Genomic DNA, 24,691 nt, shown 5'->3' with positions numbered 1-24,691 from the left:
TCAGCTGAAATTTGCCTTCTCTTAAATTTCATCCCATTACTTCTAGTTACACCCCATTGTACCACTCTAAATAATTCTTCATAGCCTTGGTGTTTACACCCTTCAGATATTTGTAGATTTATATCTCAGCCACCTCATTTGTCATCCTTTAGCCAAGTTATCCATATTCAGCTCTTTCAGTCTTCTCTCATAAGTCAATCCCTCAAGCCTTCTTGTTGCTTCCCCCCCCCCCAAACGCTTTCCAATTTGTCAGTCTCTGTTGTAATGGAGTGAAGCAGACCTGAATGCATTAAGCTTCCTGTGGTTAATGGCTCTATGTCATGAGTCCCTCCTGTCTCCTTACTATGGGACATGCACCAAAACACTCACTGGGGTTTTTTAGGTTACCAAAAGTCACCAAATCTGCAGCTTTCTAATAATCCACCACCGATTCCAGAAGATCCCAGCATCTTCTTCCTAGATTTCTACTCCTTTGTTTTTTCCCCCAGATAGTCCATGATTTTTTTTTATTTTTATTTTTTTAACTTGAACCCCATTTTGAACTGCTGTGTTGCTGCTTGTGCTGTCTCTACAAACCATCTGGTAGCTTAACCAAACTCCGAGCCTGCTTGCCACGCTGCTCCCAGCCTCAGGCATGACCATTTATGCCTCAACCAGGAAGGCCACTCTCTAGAAAGTGCCTTCACCATCGTTTCCAGCTGCCTACCAGGCGCCGTCGCAGAGCACTTCTAAGCACCTTTCCCACCAAAGACTTTCAACCCATGAGGAAGCAAAAAGACCACACCAGGCTTTCTACCTATACAGTGACTGCGAAGGTCATAGAAAACACAGCGTACCCCACAAGCCCAGTATAAAATGGGGTATAAACAGATGACATGCCTCCAACACCTGCACCTCCATAAAGCCACTGCTGTTCTTCCCCGTCCTGTGAAAACACTCTACTACGTATTTCCTCCAATGAAATTGTCTGGACAAATAACAATACGACTGCTGCAAATAGCTCATGGGAGTAAAACCACAACTTAACCAATTCTTGGCGGCGTGACTGCAGTCCTTACTGCAGTCAAAGGCCTGGGAGAAGATACCCCATAAATCGAATGCACTCTTCAGTTCTACAGCAGATGGCCACTCGCTTCACTTCGACACATTCACTCTGTCTCACATTGACATCATCTCTTTGCCACACAGCTTTCTAGAGAGAAAATCTATTCGCATTAAAAATAGTAGTTTTTCTAACCTTAACTTCAACTCAGCCTCTGAAATCAATTGCAACAGCAAGTTATAGTGCTACACAAACATCTAATAGATACACTTATTTAGTATAGGCCTTAACGATTTGGTCTGCTATTAAAATAAAGATTGTATATACACTGACATTATCATAGGCCCAGTTTTGAATGGATAAAAACAAAGCAAAATCTGAAAACTGCAGCAGATACTTAGGTACCAAAGCAACTTCAGAGACAGTTATTCAAAACTAGGCGGGACCCATCAGCTTCAACTCATAGTGTCTCTTCCTAAAGCAGAAAATATGATGGGGAAGGACAAAAGCTAACCCCTCAGGGACCAGCTAAAAAAAGCATCCAAGAAACACAGCAAGCTCTGGCAAGAAGCTTGCATTTGCCATCACTTAAATTAACAGCAAAGGAATCCCCAGGAGGGAGGAAATTTGGACTCTGTTCAACATGCAAGTGTGCTGTGTGAGGAGCTGTGGGGGAAAGAGCCACACGCAAGCACTGTAGATTCAAAGGAAGCTCACAAATATACCTCCAGCAAGTCTCAATCCTGTAAAGGACAGGAGCTTGTCAGTCATTTACTGGACTTGACTATGTCACTGGGTGGCAGGAGAGAAGTTTATTGCTCATGACCTCAAACAGAATCACCACAGTAGTTGTCAGTCATGTTTGCCATGAGTCATCTTCAGAATGCAAGCAGCTTTTACATGTTCAAAAAAACAAGTTATCTTGAAAAGTTTCAAAAGTCTCAGACAACTCAAATAATCCAAGATATTGCAGTTGGCAATACAACTAACATAATATTGCAAATCGTTCTCTTGTTATCACACCTGTTCGAGTTGCCATCAATTCTTACACAATGTGGAGGGCACATTAACTTCCAAAAGAATCATATCTTTAGTCAGCATCTATCTGGCTTAAGGCAGAAAGGATCCTCTGCTCTGCCTTATTGGCCTAGAAACAATGACATTCTGGATGAAGTCCTCCTAGAACACCTGAGCAGACATTTTTGCCCCACAAAACTCATTACTAAGTTAAGTAGTAATTCAGGCATGTAAATTTAACCTAACCAAGTAAATCTAGTAACATCTTTCTAAAAGCAATAAAATGTTCATACTCTAAATCCTTTTAATTCACTGTTTATCCCCCTTGGCACGTAGACTATTTTTTACTCCAGCCACTTTTCTGTATTAAAAAAATTAATTAAAGAATGCAAGTTGTCCAACAAGTTGCAGAACTAATGAAGACTGGTTTTCTACAGATTCAGTGTCTGTGTCTTACATCCTTTCATTACCCAACAATAATTACCCCAGCTGCCAGCATGTTATCTGGGAGCCTGTCCTCTTTGGCACTCCCTCATTTCCCTTAACTACAAGGGAGGCAAGAGATAAGACATGCCGTGGCTGGCTTCGAGCTAAGCATATGCTTATGGACTAGCCAGCCAGCCTAGCAGAGCAGAAAGCTGTTAATTCATACTCCAGCCTTCTCCTCAATAAAGTCCTTGCTGGGGTACTGAAAAAAAATCAATGAACATAAGGCAAAGATCTGCCTTCAGAAACAAGACCGAAGATCATCTGAAGAATTTCCCATGTAATAACACAACTGTCCTCCCTTCCATGATAATCCATGCAGACATCACTGACAACCAGAGCTGTAAAACATGCATGTCCCACAAGTCCCCAGAAAGATAAGATGAACTTTACAAACCACAGAAAAGGCTCTCACAGATCAGGGGAGGGGTACGCTTTCTGAGAAGCCTCATAGGAAATAATCCTTTGCAACCACCTCTTCCATAAATCAAGGAGTCCTGGTTCAGGCACCTTCTCACGTGCAACTATGACAACATCACAAAGGAAAGCTCTGTCACAGCAATGCAAGTCTCAAACCTTGTAGAGGTTTCTAGCTTATAGCAATTATCTTGAATGGCACCTGCATACTTGCATGCAAACAAGACACGCTGCAAAACACATGTATCACTTTTTGTCCATATAATGCCACAGGTGAGTAGACATTTTGCACTAGTCAGTCTCTGGATGGTATCAAAGCATAACTCCATGTGTAGCACATTAGCACAAACAAGTTGCAAGGGTCCACATGCGAGGGAAACAGGAATACACACGAGGCTGGAGGAAAGCCCTTCTTGATCACACTTGATCTCACAAAGCAGTCACTTGAGAGGTTTTGGTGATGAACCTGTGTTATAAAGAGCAGCCACAATCCCTTGACTAAGCAGCCAGAGTTACAACATTTTATGGTATTTGCAAGAGACTCTTACTCAAATTACTCTCTTGCCTATCATGTGAAAACACCAGGTGACCCACTGCCCCAGCTCTATAAAGTCACAGTAGATGCTGATTTGGAGCTTCACGCCTTTGGCCTTGCAAACATGCTTCAAACGGCCATACACAGCTTCCAAAACTGAGGTAGCCCAAAAGAGCGGTGAGGAGAGGATAACCTGCAGCATTTCACACTACAGTCTCCTCAGGATACAGAATTGTTTGGGAAACTGTACCTCTAGGATTTCTCCAGAAGATGAAATGCAGCCAGCACTTCTAAGGACTCCAAAAAGCTTGAAGCCTAAAAGCTCAACCTTTTTAAGCTTTGTTAAAGCTGGGTTAGAATTAACAGCAGCTGCACCAACTCTTCATCCCACTTGGCTGCCAGATGTAGGTGATCAGCCCAAATGAGCAGCAGAGCTTTTTGCTCCAACTACTCATCTTAAAACCTCATCTCTGAGAACTCCAGATGCCCTGTAAATTATCCTCTACAACTTCCCCTGCAAGCTTTGCCAAGGAAGGAAGGAAGGCTGCGCTTAGATGGCAGCAGCAAGGAATCCTTTCTCAAGATTCCCTCAAACTACCAGTAAGCGCAACCGGCATCACCTGACCAGACATTTAGAAAACTGTATGCGCCCAGAGGCCGAAGCACTTCCTTAGAGACAACCTTTATCCACCAGGGCAAAAACTGGCCTAGCTCCAGATATGGCCTAAATTCCTACCTACCTTGTCTCAGTGAACAGAAGTAGCTTAAGATCAAGCAGCGCCTGAGCCTTGCTGTAATCAACACAACTCAGTCCAGAATAGAAAAAAAAGGAAAAAATTAAGTAAAAAATTAAAAGGAAGCACTAATTAAGCCTGACTTCTTGTAGATTTCTTGCTTCTTTACCTCCATGCTATATGGTCCTCCCATCTTACTGTAGCCCAATCTCTCCCCTGTTCTCCAGCAGTCTCCCCTGAAATATCCCTGGTGAATGACGAGGATTTTTCCTCTTCCTCCCCACAGACACACACTAAATATCCCAGCCAGGCAGGAAATAGCGCTTGCTGTCCCTTAGGCTGACGGGCCAAGCACTGGCTCGTGCCCCGTCCCAGCACTAGCAGAATATTTCTGCCAGCGCAATACGACCGGTTGCCGTGCCCAGCTTGTGCGTGGCAGGCCCCCAGTAAGTGCGAGGAACTTGTGAGGAAGGAAGTCCCAGTTCCAGTGGGAAATGTCAGACTGGTCTGTCAGAGGCACAGCCTGGTGGAAACCCTGCACTCACCTGGGACCGTGTCAGCTTTTTCCCTTAACACTATACATACACCTCATCATTCAAAAATCGCATTCATGACTACACCTAGATGTGAAACATGAACTTTCTATTCTTGTCCGGTTATCATTGAAAGCTAATAAATCATTCATGTCTACAAGAAAGAGTTCCAAGCCTGACACCCAAGACACACGCTGGGATCCAGTCTTGCAATATGGATTCTAACCTAAGGCTTTGAATTGAATAAATACGGGGACCCATCTAGTCCCCAGTGCAACCTGCATGCTTGCAAACTGGGACATCATCTGGCACACCTAGGGTCTAAGTTCTCACCTACAATGTTAAGGTGCAGAAAACCGCTGAACGTAGGTGCTTGTGTAACACCCACTCATGGGCAGTATAGAAGGCGAAGGAAAAAAAAAAAGGAGAGAGAAGGAATACAAATGAAATACGAAGCAACTAATGTATGCATTATCCCTTGTACCAGCTTCCTAGCCCTCACCAGCTAGCCTTTGTTTCAACCAACTCTCCAACAGTTGGGTTTTTTACCAGTCAGAGATGTCATCTCAAGTCCTATCCCCAGACCAACTCAAACGCCCTTTTCTGAAGAAACCCAAGCAGCAGGCTTTCCCAAGCTGTGTTTTTGGGGCACCAAACTTAACAGAGATGTGGAGCAAAAGTGCTGCCTGCCTCCTGCCCATGCAGAAATTGGGAGCAGATCTCCTGCACAAGGCAGCCCTGGGGAGGCTGATCTCGTGCAAGCCAGCTTTTACGCCCCTTGCCGCCACAGTGCTGGCCTGCAGTTGCCACCTCTCCTTGCTCCGCTCTAATCCTTGCACCACCCACCAACAGGCAGCTGCGGCGCAGTCGTGCTGCCAGCACCACGCAGGTATCAGAGGGGCGGCCGGACGCTGACTTCCTGCCCTTACGCAGCCCGGCTTGTGGCAGGGAAGCTCTGCAGCGCTGCAGGTTGCGGGAGATGGGTAAGGAGTTGTTTCAATGAACATGTTAGAGGCAAATCCCCTCGGAGCCGCTCTCGTGACAGCAGGGACCTACGAGTTCTGGATTCGTTTCTGTGTTTGCTTTCAGTTTACTTCTTGCGACCTCGCAGTAAACCGCTTAACCTTGTAGACAATAAAGTGAGATGCCAGCGTTTTCAGCTCACACTATTCACACTATGCTCAAATCTAGTTTGCATGTCCGGTCCTGTCATTAGCTGGAGGAAACATTAATCCAAGACAGTAGAAAAGAAGGAGTAAAAATTTGTTTCTGGAAACACAGTGATTCTAATGGTAAACACTCTTTATCTAGACCCACAGCTGAGTTATAAACTGAAACATATTATATTCCATGCAAAAAAGTTTTAACCATATGTTCAGTTATTTGTGAGCTCTTGATCCTAACACACAACATAAGCTGCAATATCAGTGTCACAAGTTCCTGATTTAAAGCATAAGAGGCAGAGTTACATTAAGTCAAGTTAAAATCAATTCTGCACGTTCACAGGCAGAGACCTTCACAGGGACTGACAGGGATGGAGGAACATACGCTTTGCAGTTATCCCAGGTTTGCATGGAAGTGGAGGAAGAGGAAAGTTTATTTCATTAAAAGTTATTCTGTTAGATTGACTAGGGAGAAGATTACATAGCTGGGGGGAAGGACCGAGACAGCTAAAGAATAACACATGGTTTGCTTTCAAAACATACAGCAACATGTGACATTCGTCTGCAAGTCTGGCGCAGAGGAGCCTGTGGTCTGGCAGCAGGGAGAAATTTCTGCTTTTTATTTCTTAAATCATCGCAGGCATTTGAACTGAACCCCCCACCTAACAGTCTGAAGGGAAGAACATAAAATCAGTTTTTACGTACCACACTCTCAGTCAGCCATTGTTCTCGGTGGATTTTATACTCCAGCTCTATTCTCACATAATTAAAGTGATGCTGTCTCTTTAAAAAACAACACAGTGCCGTGCCAAAGCCTGCAATAAGAATCACTGGCACCAAAACAGTCAAAGCTCAGAGCTTAATTCTCTACTTAATAAGACAATTAAAGAAGAGTATTTGGATACAGCAGTCTGCAAGTACCAACACAGAGCACTGATGTCTCCAAAGGCATGTTGATCTGAAGGCTTTATCATAAAGCATCTGTCACAACCAGATGCCATCAACACCTGAGAAAAGCGGGAAATAAAGTGGGTTAACGTAGCCGTGATACGCACAAAGGTTTGCACTGTCCAAGTTTTTATTTAGGAACATTTTAAGAAGGTGGCATGATGAAGTGCCCATATGCAAAAATACACATACACTAAAGAATAAACTAAGATATACGTACACAGCTGCCTTTGTTAAAAAAATCCTGCAGAAATAACCCCAAATGCAATGAAATTAAGTGTTGTGTATTTGTAATCTTTTCTGTCATAATTATACAAAGTCTTACAGGAAGGCTGTTTTTAAACACTCTGCTGTTACGGATTCCTACGTAAACACAGATGAATTGAGATGCACAGACTAAAAGACACAAATGATTGCTCGTTTAGAGTCACTTGACCATATCCGTCTCCAAGTTTCCAATCAAATAATTCTCAAATGTTCTCTCCTAGCAGGCTTCGTCCTGCAGAGCTGAACCAAAGCTAGGGAAAAAGATAAGATAACTGCGGTGATTAAGAAAGAACTAATTAGTCATTTCACTAGCTGGCTAGAAGACAGGGCACCGCAGTTCTGTGACCTAAAAATGCCTCTGATGACCTTAAAAACTCAATCTCAAGGGTGTCCAGAAATCTGTAACCTCGAGAAAGGGAGAAACGCATGATGCCTAAATTCCATTAGCTCACATGCAATGTTGAAATAGTATAGACGTTAAGTTGAGGAGAGGTGTGACGTTTAAAGCAATCAGTCAGCAAAAGAGCACCTGCAGCACTGCACTTTGTTTGAACTACTGCACCGATGGCTCCGCGGTCCAGCCTACACAGGAGGTTCGTAGGGATGCATGATTTAACACACCCAGAAGGCACGCCGTTTGGCTCACATGAAACACAGACTTCATCCTAACAACATGTAGCAAGGTGAGTGGGGGAAAAAAACAGCCCTGCCTTTATCATAGGGGGCCTAAATTCCCGTCAACTCCAGGGTGGAGGGTGGCAGCCCCTCAGCCACATACGCCAGGCAGGGGGAGAGGGCAGCCAAGGAACAGAGGGAGAACCCACTTGGGAAGAGCATATCCTGAGCAATGGATGTCTTTGTCCGCGCCGGTGAGCCCTACGATCCACCAAAAAGATCAGCTCCCAGCAACGGGAGCAATAACGGACCTGCCTGTTATTGCACATGCAGCGACAGGAAGGGCAGACCAGGGTGAGCCGGCAGGCCCCCTTAGACTGAAATCATGCACCTTCAAGAGCAAAGGAGGAGGACACCAAAAAGATAGGGCTACAGGTCTCACGTTATCTTGTGCTCCTTTCCCTCAGTAGGACAGCTGGAGCATGTCATCTGGCCTGACTATTTCCAGCCTGACTGCACCCAAGGCACTAAAAATTTCTAGCCTGATCTAAGGCAGCACCTCCACGGCCAGCTATCGGGCAGTGTGGAAATACCTGAGATGACCTTAAAAGAGCCAGGTTAGAGCTGGAAGCAGAGAGCTACGTCAGCTCACTGTCAGCGGGTTTCCCCACCAACAAAGCCCTGCTTATCTCCTGCCTTCAACAGCTTGGGTGTCTTCTCACGCAGGTATCTCTGTCCTGAGAAGAGATTAAAGCAAATGAATGCCTTGGCAAAGATAACCCCACCATCTGCACCACTAGAAATGCCCTCTGGAAAGTAAGGAGGAGGCTCGCTAAGCTTGCACACTCCTGGGAGAACGGCACAACCTCCAGCGCTGCCCCTTTTCAACCACGTCCCCGCAATGTGGATCCAGACCTGCCTTTAGCCGCCCACCTCCCCACAGCGTGCTCTAACCCAGCGTGACGAACTCATCGTCAGCCATCAGAGCACTGCTGAATTTCTCAGAATAAGTCCAATACATAGTTTAAACGTTAGCAAGCTCTGCCAGAGGTCTAGGTGTAAAATGCAGAACATTTTCTTGACTAGAAAAATAGAGATTAAGAACATTGCACCGAGGTCTTCAGGCGCACGGTTTGCTGAGACAATGAAACCACAATATGTACAATGTCTTCTCCCTTCGTTCCCTTTTCTTTAAAAATAATTGGGGAAAAGATGCCCAAAACTCACCCACCCAGTAAATCAAAGACCAATAAATTAGCAATGGCTGTGATTCAGTAACACATTCACTATGCTTAATTTTATAAACTCTTAAAGTTCTGAGAAGGGAAGAAGAAAGTTAGGAGTAGACTAACTGCAGATCACAAAGAAAATTAAGATTTTGAAATCTGACTTATTGCGATTGGAACAAACCCCCAAAATGCTGGAATTCTTTGCAAGAAAAATTTTAAAACCACCTGTTGAGCCTAATGGAAAATCGACTGTATTATTGCTACATTTCCTTTATAGTAGAATGGAATCATATTTTAAAATTTGAAATGGAAACTTGTATCAACACAAATCCCTTATTTAATTGTAAAAACCTGAACTTTTCATACTGTCAGAAAAATTTCCCATCTCCTATTTTTCCAACCCCTTTCTGACAAAACTGACCTGATTTTCCAAAAGGTTTTAACGTTGGTGACGTCAGATATTGGAATATGATTCCATCAACAAGACCTAGTCAGGAAATACCAAAGCTGTGGTTGCCAAAGCAACATAATTAACTTGATCACGGTGCATACACTATGCACCGCTTCCCAAATGGCCCGTTAGCACCCTACTAAATCCTTCTTGAACGGCGCATCAGGGTGAATTTCTCCCATAAGTTCTTCAAGAACACGCACAGGAGAATAAGAAGCTCTCAAAAACAGTAAATGCCAAGTGCCGTTCTGCTCACTGGCCAATAGTCCCATGGGTATGAACTGATCAAGAACTAACTCTTGCTTTGAGCGTACTCGCATGACTGATGGCTGGTGCAATCATGGAAACACACAACCCTGTTGTGTAGAGCAAATGCACTTTGTAAAGCTTCACTTTCAATTTATCTACGTTACCAAAGTTAACAGAGAGTTAGGGGTTTGTTTCTTTTGTGGCATAATCAGGAGAATTCTTACTACCTGGACAGGGAAGACCAGCTGTTGACGCTAAACCTTGACCCTAGGGCCACAGACTTCAAAATCTAAATATACTGTCACTAACTCAACATGTACAATGTATCAAAAATAAGCTCCCGTCTGTTCATTTGGGAAAAAAATAAAGAAAGAAAAGAAAAAAAATTGAATGATGGGCTTTCAGCCTGTCATCAGACCACAGTGACCTCAATTTTTTGAGAAATAAAGTCAAAATGTATTCTTATCTTCAGAGATTCAAGATGTATTTATGTGTCAAACTTTCCCCACCTTGTCCTTAGCCTTTGGGAAGCACACTAAAAATGATATCAAAGCCTGAAAACCCTGCGATCACATTCACATTCACCTTCGACCCAGAATGCCTATAGCTCTCACCACCTCCTTGGCTCGTGCTGGATCTACGCTGGCGACTGCAGGCCCTGGGAATGGCTTGCAGCAGGGGTTTCCGAATGAAATATGGGCTACTTCGCATAGTAAAACCATGCCACCCTGCTCAATATTTTAAAGGCCAGAAAAACTTTACTTTGGCAGTTTTCTCCTTCCTTATATCCTTGAAAGATGTTTTACCAACATCTTCCTCTCCCTTACACGCAAATATTTGCGTATTCTCTTTGAAATGTCTCTGTAGCATCTATAGGAATAAGATGCCGAATGCAAACACCGATTGATTCTTTCTTAGCCATCGAGATGTGCTTACACAGCATCTACGCACAGCAAATGCACACAAATCTCACATTTCACATTTAAAAATATGAACATGCTGTGGTTTTTTTTCATTCGAACATAATGAATGAGCTTAAATATTAGAACTTGAAATTATTAAGTAAATCATGGCACCTGTAAAGCTTCCATTTGCATAACATTAATTCATGATGGCATATAAAACAAATTCATCATTCTCACTATATTGTAGTCTGATTTATGTTGGAATTGGAAAAAATAAAAATCATGAGCACAAAATTATGTTGACAAGATGTACGTGCTCTTTGAAGCCCAAGATTTTTTTTGAAGCATCAAAACAACTAAATTACGGGAAAGAGGGCTGGGAGAAAGCGTCTTTAAAAAATGAATAACACACTAGCGTCACACATACACACTCTCCAGTTATTAATGTCAAGCATGGTGAAGATACTCTAGAAAATCATTACCATTCATAGCTACTAACAGCCATTAAATTTCAATCAATTCAACTTCACACAAGTGTACTTCAGTAGCCCTTACAGTTCCTTACAGAGGTGGCTCAAAAAGTCCTGCCTGACTTATAGCATTGTCCGCTACACAAAGAGGCATTGCTAAGGATTGCTCTGAAAAGGGCAATCTTGGTGCTCGCAACTGATGCTCTTTTAACACCATAGCAATCAACGGACCTTTCTTTTAAGAAGGCATGATAAAAGGGGCTCTAACGTCACTCCGCAGGTCAGTTCGAAGGGGAGCAACATACTGATTTTAGCTAGGGATACTGCTTTTCAGGCTGAAAAAATGTCATGGGATGCTTTTAATGCCTTCTGATGAATTTTGGTAACTGAATCAGACTGCTTCAAAGAGTGCTAGACAACTTCCAGGTGATCCACTTGCTCCAAGAGAATATCCTCACCAATTATACTGGGCGTTTAAAGAAAAAGGATTTAACTTTGAGGAACTGGATATTTAAAGCTCCCACTGAGCAATACAAAGCACAGAGCATTACAAATACATTACAGCATCTCCTCATCTGAACTGCATTTTTAACACTAAAAGTTTTTCCACCGCTAGTCCGGAAATTAAACTGTGCAGCCCACAAGTGACCATCCTGTGCAGATTTCCAGGGAGGACCAGGTGGTCTCCAGTTGCAGCGTATGCTATTTGGGGTGGTGTACGTACTTGTGGCGGCGTACAGCCCGGCAGCTGGTGAAATGGGTGAAGGAGTGCGATCGCACTGCGCCCATCACCCAAAGTGGCCGCCCAGCTCTGACTTTGTGGCAGATTGTCACAGGGAAGACACGTTACTCCAAAGAGATTTCATTAGTTTCATTCAAATGAATTATCTACAGTAAAATCCCACATTTCGCAGCAGATAGAAGTCTCTTTTTTAATTTTTTTTTTTTTTTTTTTTTATAACTGGAGCCCAGATTTTCCCAGTAGGATTCATTCTGCCAGGCACAAAGTCCTCTTACGAGATTTAGGAGCAGTTTAAGATTGCAGGTGTGTATTCCTGCAGAACGGACAGTCACTGCCGTGCACAGAAAAAACAGATGCAGCCACAGATGTGCCATCACGGTATCTGAAATTACACGCTACACAAGTACAGATGCCCTTCCGTGGCTTTTAGCTCATCCCTTAAAATATCACAGTTGACGATACTACTCAGTACTAAAATATTTGGGACTATTCTACAAAACACTGTAGTTTTCTGTCCCCTGGGATTTACACCATAGCATTTAGTTTAGATTAGTGAGTAATAGTGAAGTTCTTGAGAGTCAAGAAACACCCAGGAACTCTCTCAAGCAGATATACACTCCATTCTAACCCTTTTCCCTACATTTACAAGCTACACTAAATGAAATGAAATTAATGTTAAAAAGGCCTTTATTTAAAAATCTTGCAGTGACAGGAACAAAAAGTGCCAGAGTTCAAGTAAATCATTGCATGGAAAATGTTAACAAAGCTTAATCATACTGGAAGCCACATTTAATTACAGCTTTTTAAGTCCATCTGGGAAAAAAAGAAGAGACTTAAGTATGTCACCTGAGATGATCTGGATACTGAAACTATTTGTAAGTTAACAAAAGCATTTGCATCACAAAGCACTCTGGGGCAGCGCCACAGTAAAGCAGATGTGTAATGAAGGAGGATCATAGCACCAAAACAATCAGGACTGTAAATAACCACTACTAATCTGCAATCATTTAAATTTGGGCTTAATTGCTAGGCAGCAAATACATTTCATTCTCGCAAGGGCAAACCGCTCTGCAGAATACACACTTTAAGGTATTTAGCTGGAGCAGCAGCACAGTCAAGAATCTGAGTGTCAGGAGGGCACAGAAAAAGAGACAAGCAGCAGAGCTGGATTTGCTATGAGATCACACACATTAAACGAACTTTTCCCGGGAACGGAATTAATAATGCAGCCATCTCAACTGTATGTACTGTAAGTGCTGCAGGAGTGACACAATGACGCACATGGGAGGCAAGAGGGTAGTGACTATAGAAAAAAAAATTCAATCTAGTGCTAATGAATAAAAAGTTCCTTTTATTTCTCTGTTGTTTTTGGTTCATTAAATTTTCCACAGATTGGCAGAGAAGAAAACGTGATCAATAAACCTTGACAAAAGTGAACATGTGAAAAAGGCGAGAGAAAGGCACAAGAAGATAAAAGTGATATCCCGATCACAGATTTCAGAGGCAGATGACCAGAGCTTTGGGCTGCTGAATAATCTGAATAGACCATCATTTCTTTACAGCCTTTTACTTTCTTTTCCCTGACTGTTGGAACTCTTCATTCAATACAATAGTAAATGCACTAAAACTTTTTTTCTTATGCTAATGGTCGAAATCAGGCGCTCACAGTTAAAACACACTTCCCACCAACTTGTTTTCTTTTTTTTTTTTTTTAAATTAACCTATTCAAGTTAAACTAAAATGTCAAAGACAGCTTAAGGCTTACTCTCACCATTCCGCGAAATTAATGGTTTTCTCCCCAGCAGATACAAAAAGAAAAGCCTTGAATAAGGATAAAGCTGCTAAACTCTTTTCATATGAAAAAGAACACTTAGAAAGTAGAAAGAAATGCATCGAAGTACAAAGATCCTGGTACCTGCAGTTCTAATTTGTATTGTTTTCTCTTAGAATATTTCTAATTATAGAAAGGTGACGGCCAGTCTCAAATAATTGTGAAATGATGAAAAAAGATTCACCAGCGACTAATGAATTTGGGCAGCCGTGCCCAATGACAGACAGTACAATAAACGCTTCCACTGATTACAATGGGGTTTGGATCAGACACCAAGGAAACCCGTTTTCAACTGTGCTTTCTAACTTGGGTGTCCACTTCCCGGCACCGAGGCCTTTCGCAGTGATACTGAAGATTCACAGATCCCAAGGAACCTTTACTGCTCTGAACTGCTGAATTCCAGCACAGTAATAATTTCCCTGTTCTCTTCTTGCAGCACTCTTTAGCTTTTGTGGGCTGGGGGGGTTTGTACAGGAAGTTGCAGGGTATGCGGCATTGTTTCGCACTCAGTGAGTGTGAGTGAAGAAAGAGTTCTGTGGCCTCTCCTGGACTATACATCTATTATGTATTTGCTTCCAACCGGAACTGGCCTGCAGAAAATTGGACCTGATTACCCAGTATTTCCCTTCCAGTCACTTGTTCACAAGCGTCTCAATAGGCAAACTTGAAATTTTGCCTCTTCAACTATGAAGGTTAGCATACCAGATTCAATTCCCACTGTGTATATACCAAATAGCACTGAATTTCCGTAAGAGACATACATAACTGATATGCTGCTTACATGGGCAGGCATTTCATATATTATATGTATACACGCATATATTTCTGTCCATACATAGATATACATAGACACTTGCAGGCATGCATGTATTATTTGCCTCCTACCCCAATGCCTTCTCTCAGTCATTCATACGAGGATTAGTTCATTACTATTGTTTATTTAGTGTTGCTTTAATTAATTCCCAAATACCTCTTGTTGTTTTGGCTTTCTTTAAAAGGGCCCTGGGAACAGGGCTGAAGCAAACAGCAGTAAACACTAAATACTGCTTAATGCTTTGTGTCCAAACGCACAACTGTTTGAAATATTTACCCAGGTATATAACGAGGTTGTGCAGCTCCCAAGCAATGCGCTGCAACCTTTCCCATCAGTGAAAAAGCGGACAATGGAGAGGGCAGCTTAAACTAAATGTCTCAGCAGCAAGTGAGAAGTGCAAATATCACATTTCTATAAAGCCCTGGAAGCTCCACAGAAATCGAGTGGCAACTAATTAGTTTGATGCCACAGTCACATCTAATGTCCCTAAGCAGCTTCTTTGAGAAAAAACTCACTGCCTTGAAATCCTTGGCCAGATTATTAAGTGGAGGCTTTGTGATGAGGCCATAGATAGGTGTTTGCTGCACAAATACATACAGATTTTGGTGACTGCTTACTGAATCCGCTGTCCTCACTAATCTGCACTGGAAACTTCACTGTGAACAGAGCACTTCTCGCAGTACAAAAGCATGAAGTATTTGTGTATCTTTCAGACTGCAGGGCAAACAACTGGCTTACAGTAGGCCACCAGCCACAGGGGCAGGCAGTTAACCGAGCGTCCTCTGACCTTACCAGCACAGAACGAAGATAATCTCAGTGTTAGGCGGTAAGATGCTCTACCATATCCTCCATATCCTTAAACAAAAGAGGGGCCTGGAAACTGGGAAACTTATTTAAAAAAAAAAAAAGTCCAAGTCTCTAAAAGAGAAGTATCTTTGAAGTTGCACAACGCTGTAGCAAACCCGTCCAGCTGACACAAGGTCTCACTGGAAGGCAAGTTGCTGGTGTGAGCCTTTAGGGTCATTAGAATCACAGAAACCGTTGTTAAAAATGGTTAATTACCAGACATAGTTTCAATTGCATTTCAAAACTGCACTGGAACCTGATCATTATATAACGCTATGGTGCCAAAAAAGCTGTCTTATCCGAATGTGACGTTAGTATTCAGTGTGGCATTAGGGAATGCAGGCTGTTGTGTACTAGATATCTGAGGTCGAGTTCTGTTTTCTTTAATGCAAGTATAAACTGGCATAGCTTCAGTGAAACTACTCCAGATTTATACTGGCATATGCATCTAGCTCAAATTCTTCTAAGGCTCTAATTTTTCTCTAAATGAATGACCTAACACAAACAGTATTTGTCCATCTGTATACATCCCCTATGACACACTGAAAAAAAGAAAAAAGAGAGAGACATTGAAAGGAAGTTGGAAACAGTCCTCAAGATCTGTTTTTCTTTGAAGAAGAGCAGTTACATTTCTGGGCACTTCAAAGTCACATACTTTAAGCAATAACAACATTCAAGATCAAGTGAATCTTACCTCACCTTGCTTTAAAGATTAGCTCTTTCACAAACACACACTAGAGGCTTGGATATACACATATCCATAGATTAACAGTTCCTCTTCAGTGGATCAGGCACTTCTTAGTACTACAGTCAGGTCATACTTTCAATCAAACGCCAAATTTCCAAGAGTTGTTTACAGGGGAAAACCCAGAATGAATTTCATTCACTTTTTAAAACTTGCCAGTTTTGCAATTATGTTCAATATGACATTTTTATTGCAATTCGAAGTTTGACAGGTGTCAACATTTCCTGAAGTTCCTGCCAAAATACAAATTACCATATCCACCCATCAGAAAAGTTGAACCAAACTAATTCACCAACTGTAGTCACTATATGCAATAATTACCATGCATTCCAAACATCCCGGGAGCATAAACAGTTATTTAGCAGGATCCTCTCTTCCAGGCAAATGTATAGCATATACAGGACTTAGTTTTTCCCCTGGCAAAGTTAAGCAACTTACATTCAGAACTTAATTTTTTAAGTAAGGTAGCTAGAACAAACAGATCAAATCAGCAAGTCTTATAACAAATCAGTCTATTCCCCTTCTGTATATTTTGAATTTCATGGTTTATTTACTTTACTTTTTTGGCACTAACTCCACAGTGCATGCCAATACAATATTTGTTTAAATGCTATTTTATGCAGCATGCTAGTCAAACGTTTACTTTCAAATTCTTGAACACCCCAAGAGCCCCAGTTGCAAAAAAAAAAAAAAAAAAAAAAAGGCGAAAGGGAATGGCAGAGGGGAGAACAAAGTTTTACAACTACTCCCTTTATCTGCGGCTGCAAGAATATAAACATTATATGCCATTAAAACGTTGTTTTCTATACGCGCAAAGGCAGGCATATAGGTTTCCAGTGCCCGAAATGATACGGAATATGGGGACACCGGGGGAAATTACGAAAGCGCCGATATTTGCCCGCAGCTCCGCAGCCCAGGCTGCGGGTGGCCCGAGGGGCTCGGCCGGGCAGGCCCCGGCCCCGGCCCGCTCCCACGCGGGTGGCGCGACACGCGCGGCCGCCGCTGCCCCGCTCCGACGGCGGAGCCGCGGCCCTGCCCGGCGGCTCCCGCGGGACACAGCAGCCCCAGCGCCTGCGCTGGGAAAGTCGGGTTTCCCGGGAAATGATGGCCATCACTGGAGGGAGAAAAGGCATCTAGAGGAGCCCATCTCCCCCCCCCCCCGCCGCCGCCGCCTCCCCGGTTGTTTCAAAGCCACCGAGTCCGGGGGAAAACTCGCAACTCCCTAAGTCCTTAATAGGATTGGAGTCCAGTTCCCTCCGAGCCGCTCCTCGGCGCAACTGGGATCAAGTTGCAGCAGCGAATTTTTTAAATTCCTCAGCAAATATACTTGTCGAAAGATTACCTCTTCCTCGGGGAGGGGGTGGGGGGCAAAAGAAGGGGGAAAAAAAAAAAACCCAGAAAAAGAGAAGCCCGGAGACTCACGGATGGCCGGGGGAGCCGCGCCGTCCTCCGGGGCGGGCGGGCAGCGCGGGGTGTCACCCGGCTGCGGCCCCGCTGGCACTGCCGCGGCCGGCGGGAGGCCGGGTCCCCGGGGGGGCGGGCGGGCGGACACACGGACACACACACCCGCTACACACCACACGCAGCCGCGCGGTGCCCCCGCAGCCGCCGCCCCGTCCCGCTCACCTGCGGGGGGGCTGGCCGGCCCCGGTCCCCGCCGCCCCCACAAAATGCCCCCCCCCAGCACCTCCAACAACCGCGGGGGAGGGGGAGCGGGACAGAAAGCGAGGGAGGAGAAAGAGAGAGAGAGAGAGAGAGAGAAGCACAATAAAAAGCTACAATAAGCATCAACTTTACCCAAAAAGCGGAGCAGCAAGTTTTCAGCAGGCGAGCGGTTGCTGCGGAGCCGGGCTGCCCGTCCGGACCCCCATCATAAACTTGGGGGAGGGGGGCGTGGGAGGGACTTTCCCTCCGGCCTTCCCTTTTGTGCCTCCCCCCTGCGCTCCTCGCCAAAAGCTGCCGCCAGCGCCGGCTGCGGCGCCCCCCGCGCCCGCAGCAGCCCGGCGGGTCCCGCCGCGCCGTCCCGCGGGGCTGCCCCGGCCCCGGCCCCGCACACGCTCAACTACCTACCCACCGACGTGTGTATATTTATATAGAGACATATACACACACACACACAGACGCTGAAGTTTAGCAGCCTGCAGGGAAAGAGGCTGGAGCGCTCTCAAGCCCCGACAAAAGAGGAAAAACTGCGGTTGAGGATTGTTGGGTTTTTTTTCCCCCACTTCTCCTTTCCCCCACCTTTAAAAGAAAAGTGTTGGTGGGAGCTGCGCGTTCCCGCTCCCCATCCCTTTTCATCGCGGACCGCCCCCTCCCTCGGGGAGCCGCACCATTTTGGGCCCCGTGGGAGCTTTCTCGCAGGCGGCGGGGGGAGCCGCCGGGGACCCCCCCCCCCACACTCACCCTCCGCATCGCAGCCGGCTGGTGCGAACCTGCAACAAAACACAACCCTCCCCCCCACTTTCTCGGGAAAAGAAGAACACCCCCATCCCCAGTCAACAAAAGTTTGGGCTTGTGCGGATTCAATTCAGTAAAGGCGGGGAGGCGGCTTTTCCTCCCACTTCGGTTTTTCTCCGCGAGTTTGCTCCGCTCTCCAGGCCGGCCGGGGCCGGGGCCGGGGCCGGGGCCGGGGCCGGGGCCGGGGGCGAAGCGCCGCGCAGCATCGCCGCGGCCGCGCCATCAGCCCCGGCGCTGCAAGCGGGCGCGTTGAGGCTTCAGGCAGCCCTTCGGTAAGCGTTCCTTACAGATATTTCCCTCAACATGATCACTAACCTAACCTGAGCCTATTTTTTATTTTAATCCTCGTGTTTTGGGACCCAGACGGTGAGAAAAGGGAAAATCATTTCCCCAAAGCACCCCGCTCCAATCCCAGATGTCTTCACTTTTGCATCGATCCGGTGCATTAACACTAATACCAACGAGGAATGCAGCATTTTTACCTTGGAGTCTGGCCAGACTGGGCTTCTTACTTGATTTGTTTTGATTTCTTTGGCTATGGAATCTATCAAAAGTTTAAAACACAACCAGATGCCCTGCTGTACCTTTAGAGCAAGCTGAAACTCGCCGTATCATCAGGGTATCTGACTCCAGCAGGATTATGTCCAGTACCATGGCAACCACATGCCACATCAACCCCCAGCTTCACTTTCAGTCCCTTGGGCAGTGTTAACATTTGCCAGTGGATTTGCCCGACACACAGACCAGGTCTGGGCAAGCGGAAAAATGAGCTTTATGCCACTCATAAACCTTCCTCTTCTAGTCTGTTCAACACGCAACATGGCTGGACCCGAAACTCGATCCCACAGTTTTAATCCTCTCTAAAAACCTGCTACTAATTCAGGTGTCTTCTGTTTGAAAGTTTGCATGCCCCTTTTTTTCAGATGGCATTAGAGGGCTGGTGTTAAGGATGACAACTGGCTCCCCATGCATCCCAAATTCCCATTTGTTCCATTCAAATGAGCTTGGGGACTGTGCAAGGCAAAAAGTTATTTTGGCAGCCACCAACATTGCAACAGCTTTTTTTTTTTTCTTTTTGACAGCTAGCATGGACCCACTATCTAGTCGAAAGTTGTTCCCTCCTTCAGCCATGACACGCGTGAAGTCTGATCTGGCAAAGCAATTCAGCCTTACTCCATGAGGATAGAGAATGTTGTGTTGTTAGGAGTTTCATTGCACCTAGTAGTGAAGAGCCCACCACAGTGGAGAGAGGGGTTTTGGTTACCAGAAGTAGGAACAAACCAAAGCTTTGATCTTCAGAAAACAAAGACCACTTGTATTCCCAGGTTACTCTTCCTGGGGAAGGATGACCTGAGAGCTCAGGAGGTAGATTAGAATAAGGGGTTATCAGATAGACCAAAAAAAGAAGCTGCCAAGAAATCAACTTGTTAGATATGTCCTAAATTCTCGCTGTATAAACACATGCACATCCAGACTGTTGCCTGAGCATATTTTTTAAATCAAAAGAAGGAGCGAATTAAAGAATCAATCTAGAGCAGTCATAGAGTTAAGAAGGACTGTTTTTCTTTCTTGAATTCATATGTGTAGATCTTTTAGAAAATGGGGACTTTCAAGACTGAATGGAAGCTCCTCCTTTTTGTCAGAGGGACAGCAGCTGGATTTTTTTGAGAACTTTGAGTTGGCTTTTACAGTATCCAACTGCTGTAGCTCGTCCGTTCTTCGCTCTGCTACTCTGTTCATTGAACTGTCCTCTCTTAATCTTCCGTAGGTGTCTGAGATTAAATAGATGACAGCGTGGCTGACATTTGGTATACTTCAAAGAATCAAAATATGAACAAGGGGTCAAAGTGCAGCTCTTGCCTCTGGTCTTCCCTCCTGATCTTGTACAACCAGGTGGGGATGAAACCAAATAGGGCTATAAAGATATATGAAGATGTACAGCTATTACACCTTGCTGTAGCGTGTATGTGTAGATATAGAGGATATATTTGAAAGTGTTCTGGACTAAAACAAAAGGGGTTTTAATCAAAATGGTAAAAAAAACTCTCACAACAATAAAAGGCTGACATACCACCAGCTCCAGGATTGCTAATCTGGCATCTGTCTTGCTTCCATTAGGCCAATGGAATGATTCTGAGGAACTGTGGTGGAAGTTGGATTGGCCTCTGAACGACTAAATGTGGTTTTAAAAATGTTTGATACAGCACTGAAGGAAAATTGTAATTTTTCGTTGAAGAAGATGGTTGAAAAAACAATGGGAGGTATTCCATTCTGTGGTGCTCACTTCTACAGGATTTATTCCTATAAGTCTTCATAGATCCTCATGACAAGCTAAAAAGTCCATGCAAGTGTTCCAAAGGATACACATAGGTAGAAGTTACCTGCAGAATTCACATTTAAAAATGCTTCTCTTTTAGAATAAAGACAATAATTACATGCAGGATGATCATCAGGAGACAGAGGCCTAAAATGGTGTTTCATCCAACTCCAATATATTTCTATTGTGTCTGGTTTAATTCCATGTGGGAAGTACTATGTGATCAGTTCAGCCCTAATTTAAACAGTTGTTGCAGCTCTGGGGTCAATAAAGCAGCACCAAGTCTGAATGCACCTCATATCTATAAAATATAATTAATCTCAGTGATTTTTAAAAAATTAACAATGAAATGTGCGGTGCTGGCCAGTATTTGCTAGGAGAATGCAAAAATTTTTGGCACAATATATTTACTTCTTTTTTTAAAGTAGCCCTGTTACTTGGGGGAAATTGCAACCGTGAGTAGGCAATGAGACAAGACTCATCAGGATGATATGCAGTTTTGATTCCTATCTGACGAGATGTATGTGTTGTCTCTTGTTTAAAACTTCAATGGTAAGTTCCTTGAGGCAAGTGCCATCTTACTGAGTTCTACGTTTTCATTAAGCCTTATATATTTTCTTTCTCCCTCCAAAGCATATACAAAAGTATAACTTCAGTGCAAATTTCCTAATGGTCTTATTTTTGGTTTTCTGCACTGGAAGAACCCATTCTTCCCAGGTTTAATCTATATTGGATCAAGAATACTGAGCTGATGCCATAAACTTTTCTGTAATTTTTCTATGATTATGAAAGCCTACTTCCATACTACATAACAGAGGAGGTGATATTTTTATTTACTGCAAAACTGGCCTGAAAGCCTGCCTTTTGATTTCAGAGAACATGTAAGAAGATCTTATTCAACTTTAAACACAAACTGAAATGTCCTGCCGAAACAGGACCTTATTCATGTGACTATAAGCAATGAAATTACTGCATCATAAAATAAGCAAATCATTTGAATCTGCATTCATGATGAACTAGGAGTATCCTTCACCTTCACCCACCTGTCTCAGCTGAAGGATAGAAGCTTCTCAAAAATGCATGGACTCAGTCATGTCTCCACAGTTTTCAGGCAGAGTCCCACTCCCAGCAGCTCTTGCCAGACCCTGCTCATTCACAGACGGCGCAGGCATCCCTCCTCTGGTTCAGATCTAAAACATTTTGCTCTAAGAGCAGGAATTCAAAGCTCAAGCACCCGAACTGTAGAGTTTAACGTGAAAAGTTCAGGTTTGGGTTTGTGCTTCTCCCAGCGTTTCCCCTTGTAGAGAAGAAGCTACGTATCTCACTCACCCGAGGAGAAGAAAATAACCGGCACTGCATACAGGAAAGCATTGGTGTTTTGCAAGATGTGAGCATAACACGCAGTTTTAAAGGCATGTTCTTTCCTAATGGTCCTTTGTAGTTTGTCATTCTTTATTCCTCTTCTCCCTGTCTTTCTATCCACAGCCACTTCAGTCAGTGAAAGGATGGGGTGCAACGTTTTGTCTGCAGGTTTGGGAAAGGGAGAAGGGCAGCACACCAAGCTGGCCCTGCTCCTTCTGCTGGACTGCTCCTTCTGTTTAGGACTTCTGCTGTCCTAAACCAACTGTTTTATTTGATGAGGAGCCAAAAGACTATTTTCTTCCCCAGGGCTGATTGGGTTAGTTGGATGTCTTTGTTTCCTTAGAGGAAGGAGAGGAAGGCAGGGGGTGAGATGCCCAAAATGTTAACAGTGGTACCTGTACCATACCTCTTGGTGGGATTGTGCTGGGAGTTACGCAAGGTCTGGAAATCAGAACACAGCCACTGCTATGAAGCTAATTAGAGTCATTGGTCACAGAAGCCATATCTACACTTCATCAGGGAAAATTAAGGGGAAGATTTTCCATTCACTTCAGAGTGAAAATTCGTTGGGTTTTGTAGAAAAACAGAAATCCCAGCCAATACAAAATGTGAAGTCTGCTGCTTTATACATGATAGTGTGTTGGGTTTATAAACTGATGGATAATTTGATAATTTACGCTAATCTGCCCTGATATTAGACTACCAAAATATTATCTATGGTGGCCAGTGATGCTAATAAAACCTGGCTTGCCTCTCCTTCCTCCCTCCCAAAAGAAATGTCACCCATTTAACCTTTACATTTCCATAAATTAAGGTACATATTTCCATAAATTAAGGGACATCACACTTATCTAGGGCCAGATAATGAGTCCCTGATAAAGCTGGAAAGGGAATCCCAATTACTAGACCTGAGTTCAGCCTACTAGACAGTTGTTGAATCAAAAAAGAAATCCTTTGTCAGAGCTTCGTCGTCTTTGCCTCTGCTCTGACTTTTAGGTTATTTAAAGTGTTTGAAAACATCTCACCTTGTTTGCTTTTGTAAGTCACTTCTTCTAAGTCTTTCCAGCCTATTACGAATCTTCAAGTTGAACTTTCAGCAAAATCATAGACCATTGCACTAGTCCTAGTTTACAGTCCTAGGCTGTAAAGGAATAAAAAGATTAGGATTAGGAATGTGGCCATATCATCCACATCTCAGATTTCTTATGTACTGAGGGCCCCTTTCTCAACATAGTATCTGCTACAGTTGTGGAATAACTGCCAAAACTGTATAACAGTTAAGATTTTTAAAAGGAGCTCCTGATATTGAGTGGTCAAATTTTTAGACAGAGTTACTCTGCGTTTTTTGAAAAACAGGTCTCTCAGTTGTCTCAAGTCAGGCATCCAAAATACAAATCGTTTACAGTAAATCTTGACTAACATAGGATGATGGGCCAAAAATGAGGACACGGGCATATGAAACTGCTGGCTGAACAGCATGAGATATCTGAAAAATCTATCATGCAAATGTGAATTTCCATTACATTTGGTGAATGAACTAGTGATAATATCACCTGGAAATAGGAGGACCCTAAATTCCTAAATAATAGCCCTCACATACTACTGCCCACAGAGGTCGAGTCTATTTTTGCCGAAGAGACAAGTAATGTTTCCAATCATGCCTAATATATTTCAAATCGGTTATATTGTTTATAGATTGCTTATGTCAAAACCAGTGAATTCTCTGGTGTGCTTTAGGTTTTATGCATTCTAGTTCTTTGCAAGGTTTGTTCTTATTTGTTGCTACCTGCAAAAATATATCTCTTGGCCCCAATTCACAGTGGAACAATGTTGGGTCATTATTCCTTGAATTGTTAGGCTGTAAAGAAGCAATTTCTCACTAACCTGTGACACAGGAAATTGTGATTCTGATGTCAGGTCATTTCTGGAGTTCCTTTTACAACAATCTGTTTTTCTGTCAGCAAATGACATTTATGTATTATTTTCAGAAAGTGTAGGCTTTAGTGTGTTTGTTTGTATACATTCAATATTTCTCTTCTGCCTCTTATTCTGCCATGCCTGGAGTTTTAATATATGATTCAATTGATAAATAAATATATTTTGATTGATAGTGCAAATACCTGGTAGCTGGAACTAGTGCTACTTTAAAGTGCTTCTCAGAGTAGTTGAGCTTCCTGCTTTAGTTTTCACTGAGATTTCTTTTATGAAGCATTGTGATGAATGATTAATGCTTGGATGCCCCTTTTCTGTAAATTCGCTGCTGAACTTAGCATGCCGCAAGGAGTTCCTCGAGGATGGAACACAACCCAAACTGCCACCACGGCCAGATTTTATATCCTGCAAAACAGGGTTTGGTGTGAGGGACTGGAGTCAGCAGTCAGGCTCCAAAATTCCTCTTATGATAAGAAAATAGATACATTTTACCAATATACTGCGGCCCAATGCAAAGAGTTATTTTATTGTACTCATTTGCGATGGGGTAACACGTGAAACATTTGACAGATGACAGTGTGCAT

At 43.6% G+C, this 24,691-nt stretch overlaps 1 protein-coding gene across 4 annotated transcripts in view; it reads right to left on the bottom strand.

Moving 5' to 3' along the window:
• GLI2 (GLI family zinc finger 2) overlaps positions 1–24,691 on the bottom strand; it is a 312,116-nt gene that overhangs the window by 182,555 nt on the left and 104,870 nt on the right. The window contains exons 3-4 of one of the 4 annotated variants that reach the window (XM_068949027.1): positions 24,296–24,512; positions 23,201–23,316 (exon numbers count right to left, since the gene is read on the bottom strand). The gene's annotated coding sequence lies outside the window, so the exon portion shown is untranslated. Of the gene's footprint in view, positions 1–17,461; positions 17,542–17,836; positions 18,031–23,200; positions 23,317–24,295; positions 24,513–24,691 lie in introns of those variants that run through there. The other 3 variants (XM_068949025.1, XM_068949028.1, XM_068949026.1) reach the window with 3 other exon arrangements.

This window comes from Struthio camelus, chromosome 6 (assembly GCF_040807025.1).
Source record: "Struthio camelus isolate bStrCam1 chromosome 6, bStrCam1.hap1, whole genome shotgun sequence".
In the NCBI taxonomy this organism is placed as follows: domain Eukaryota; kingdom Metazoa; phylum Chordata; class Aves; order Struthioniformes; family Struthionidae; genus Struthio; species Struthio camelus.
This window is presented reverse-complemented; position numbering and strand designations above follow the sequence as displayed.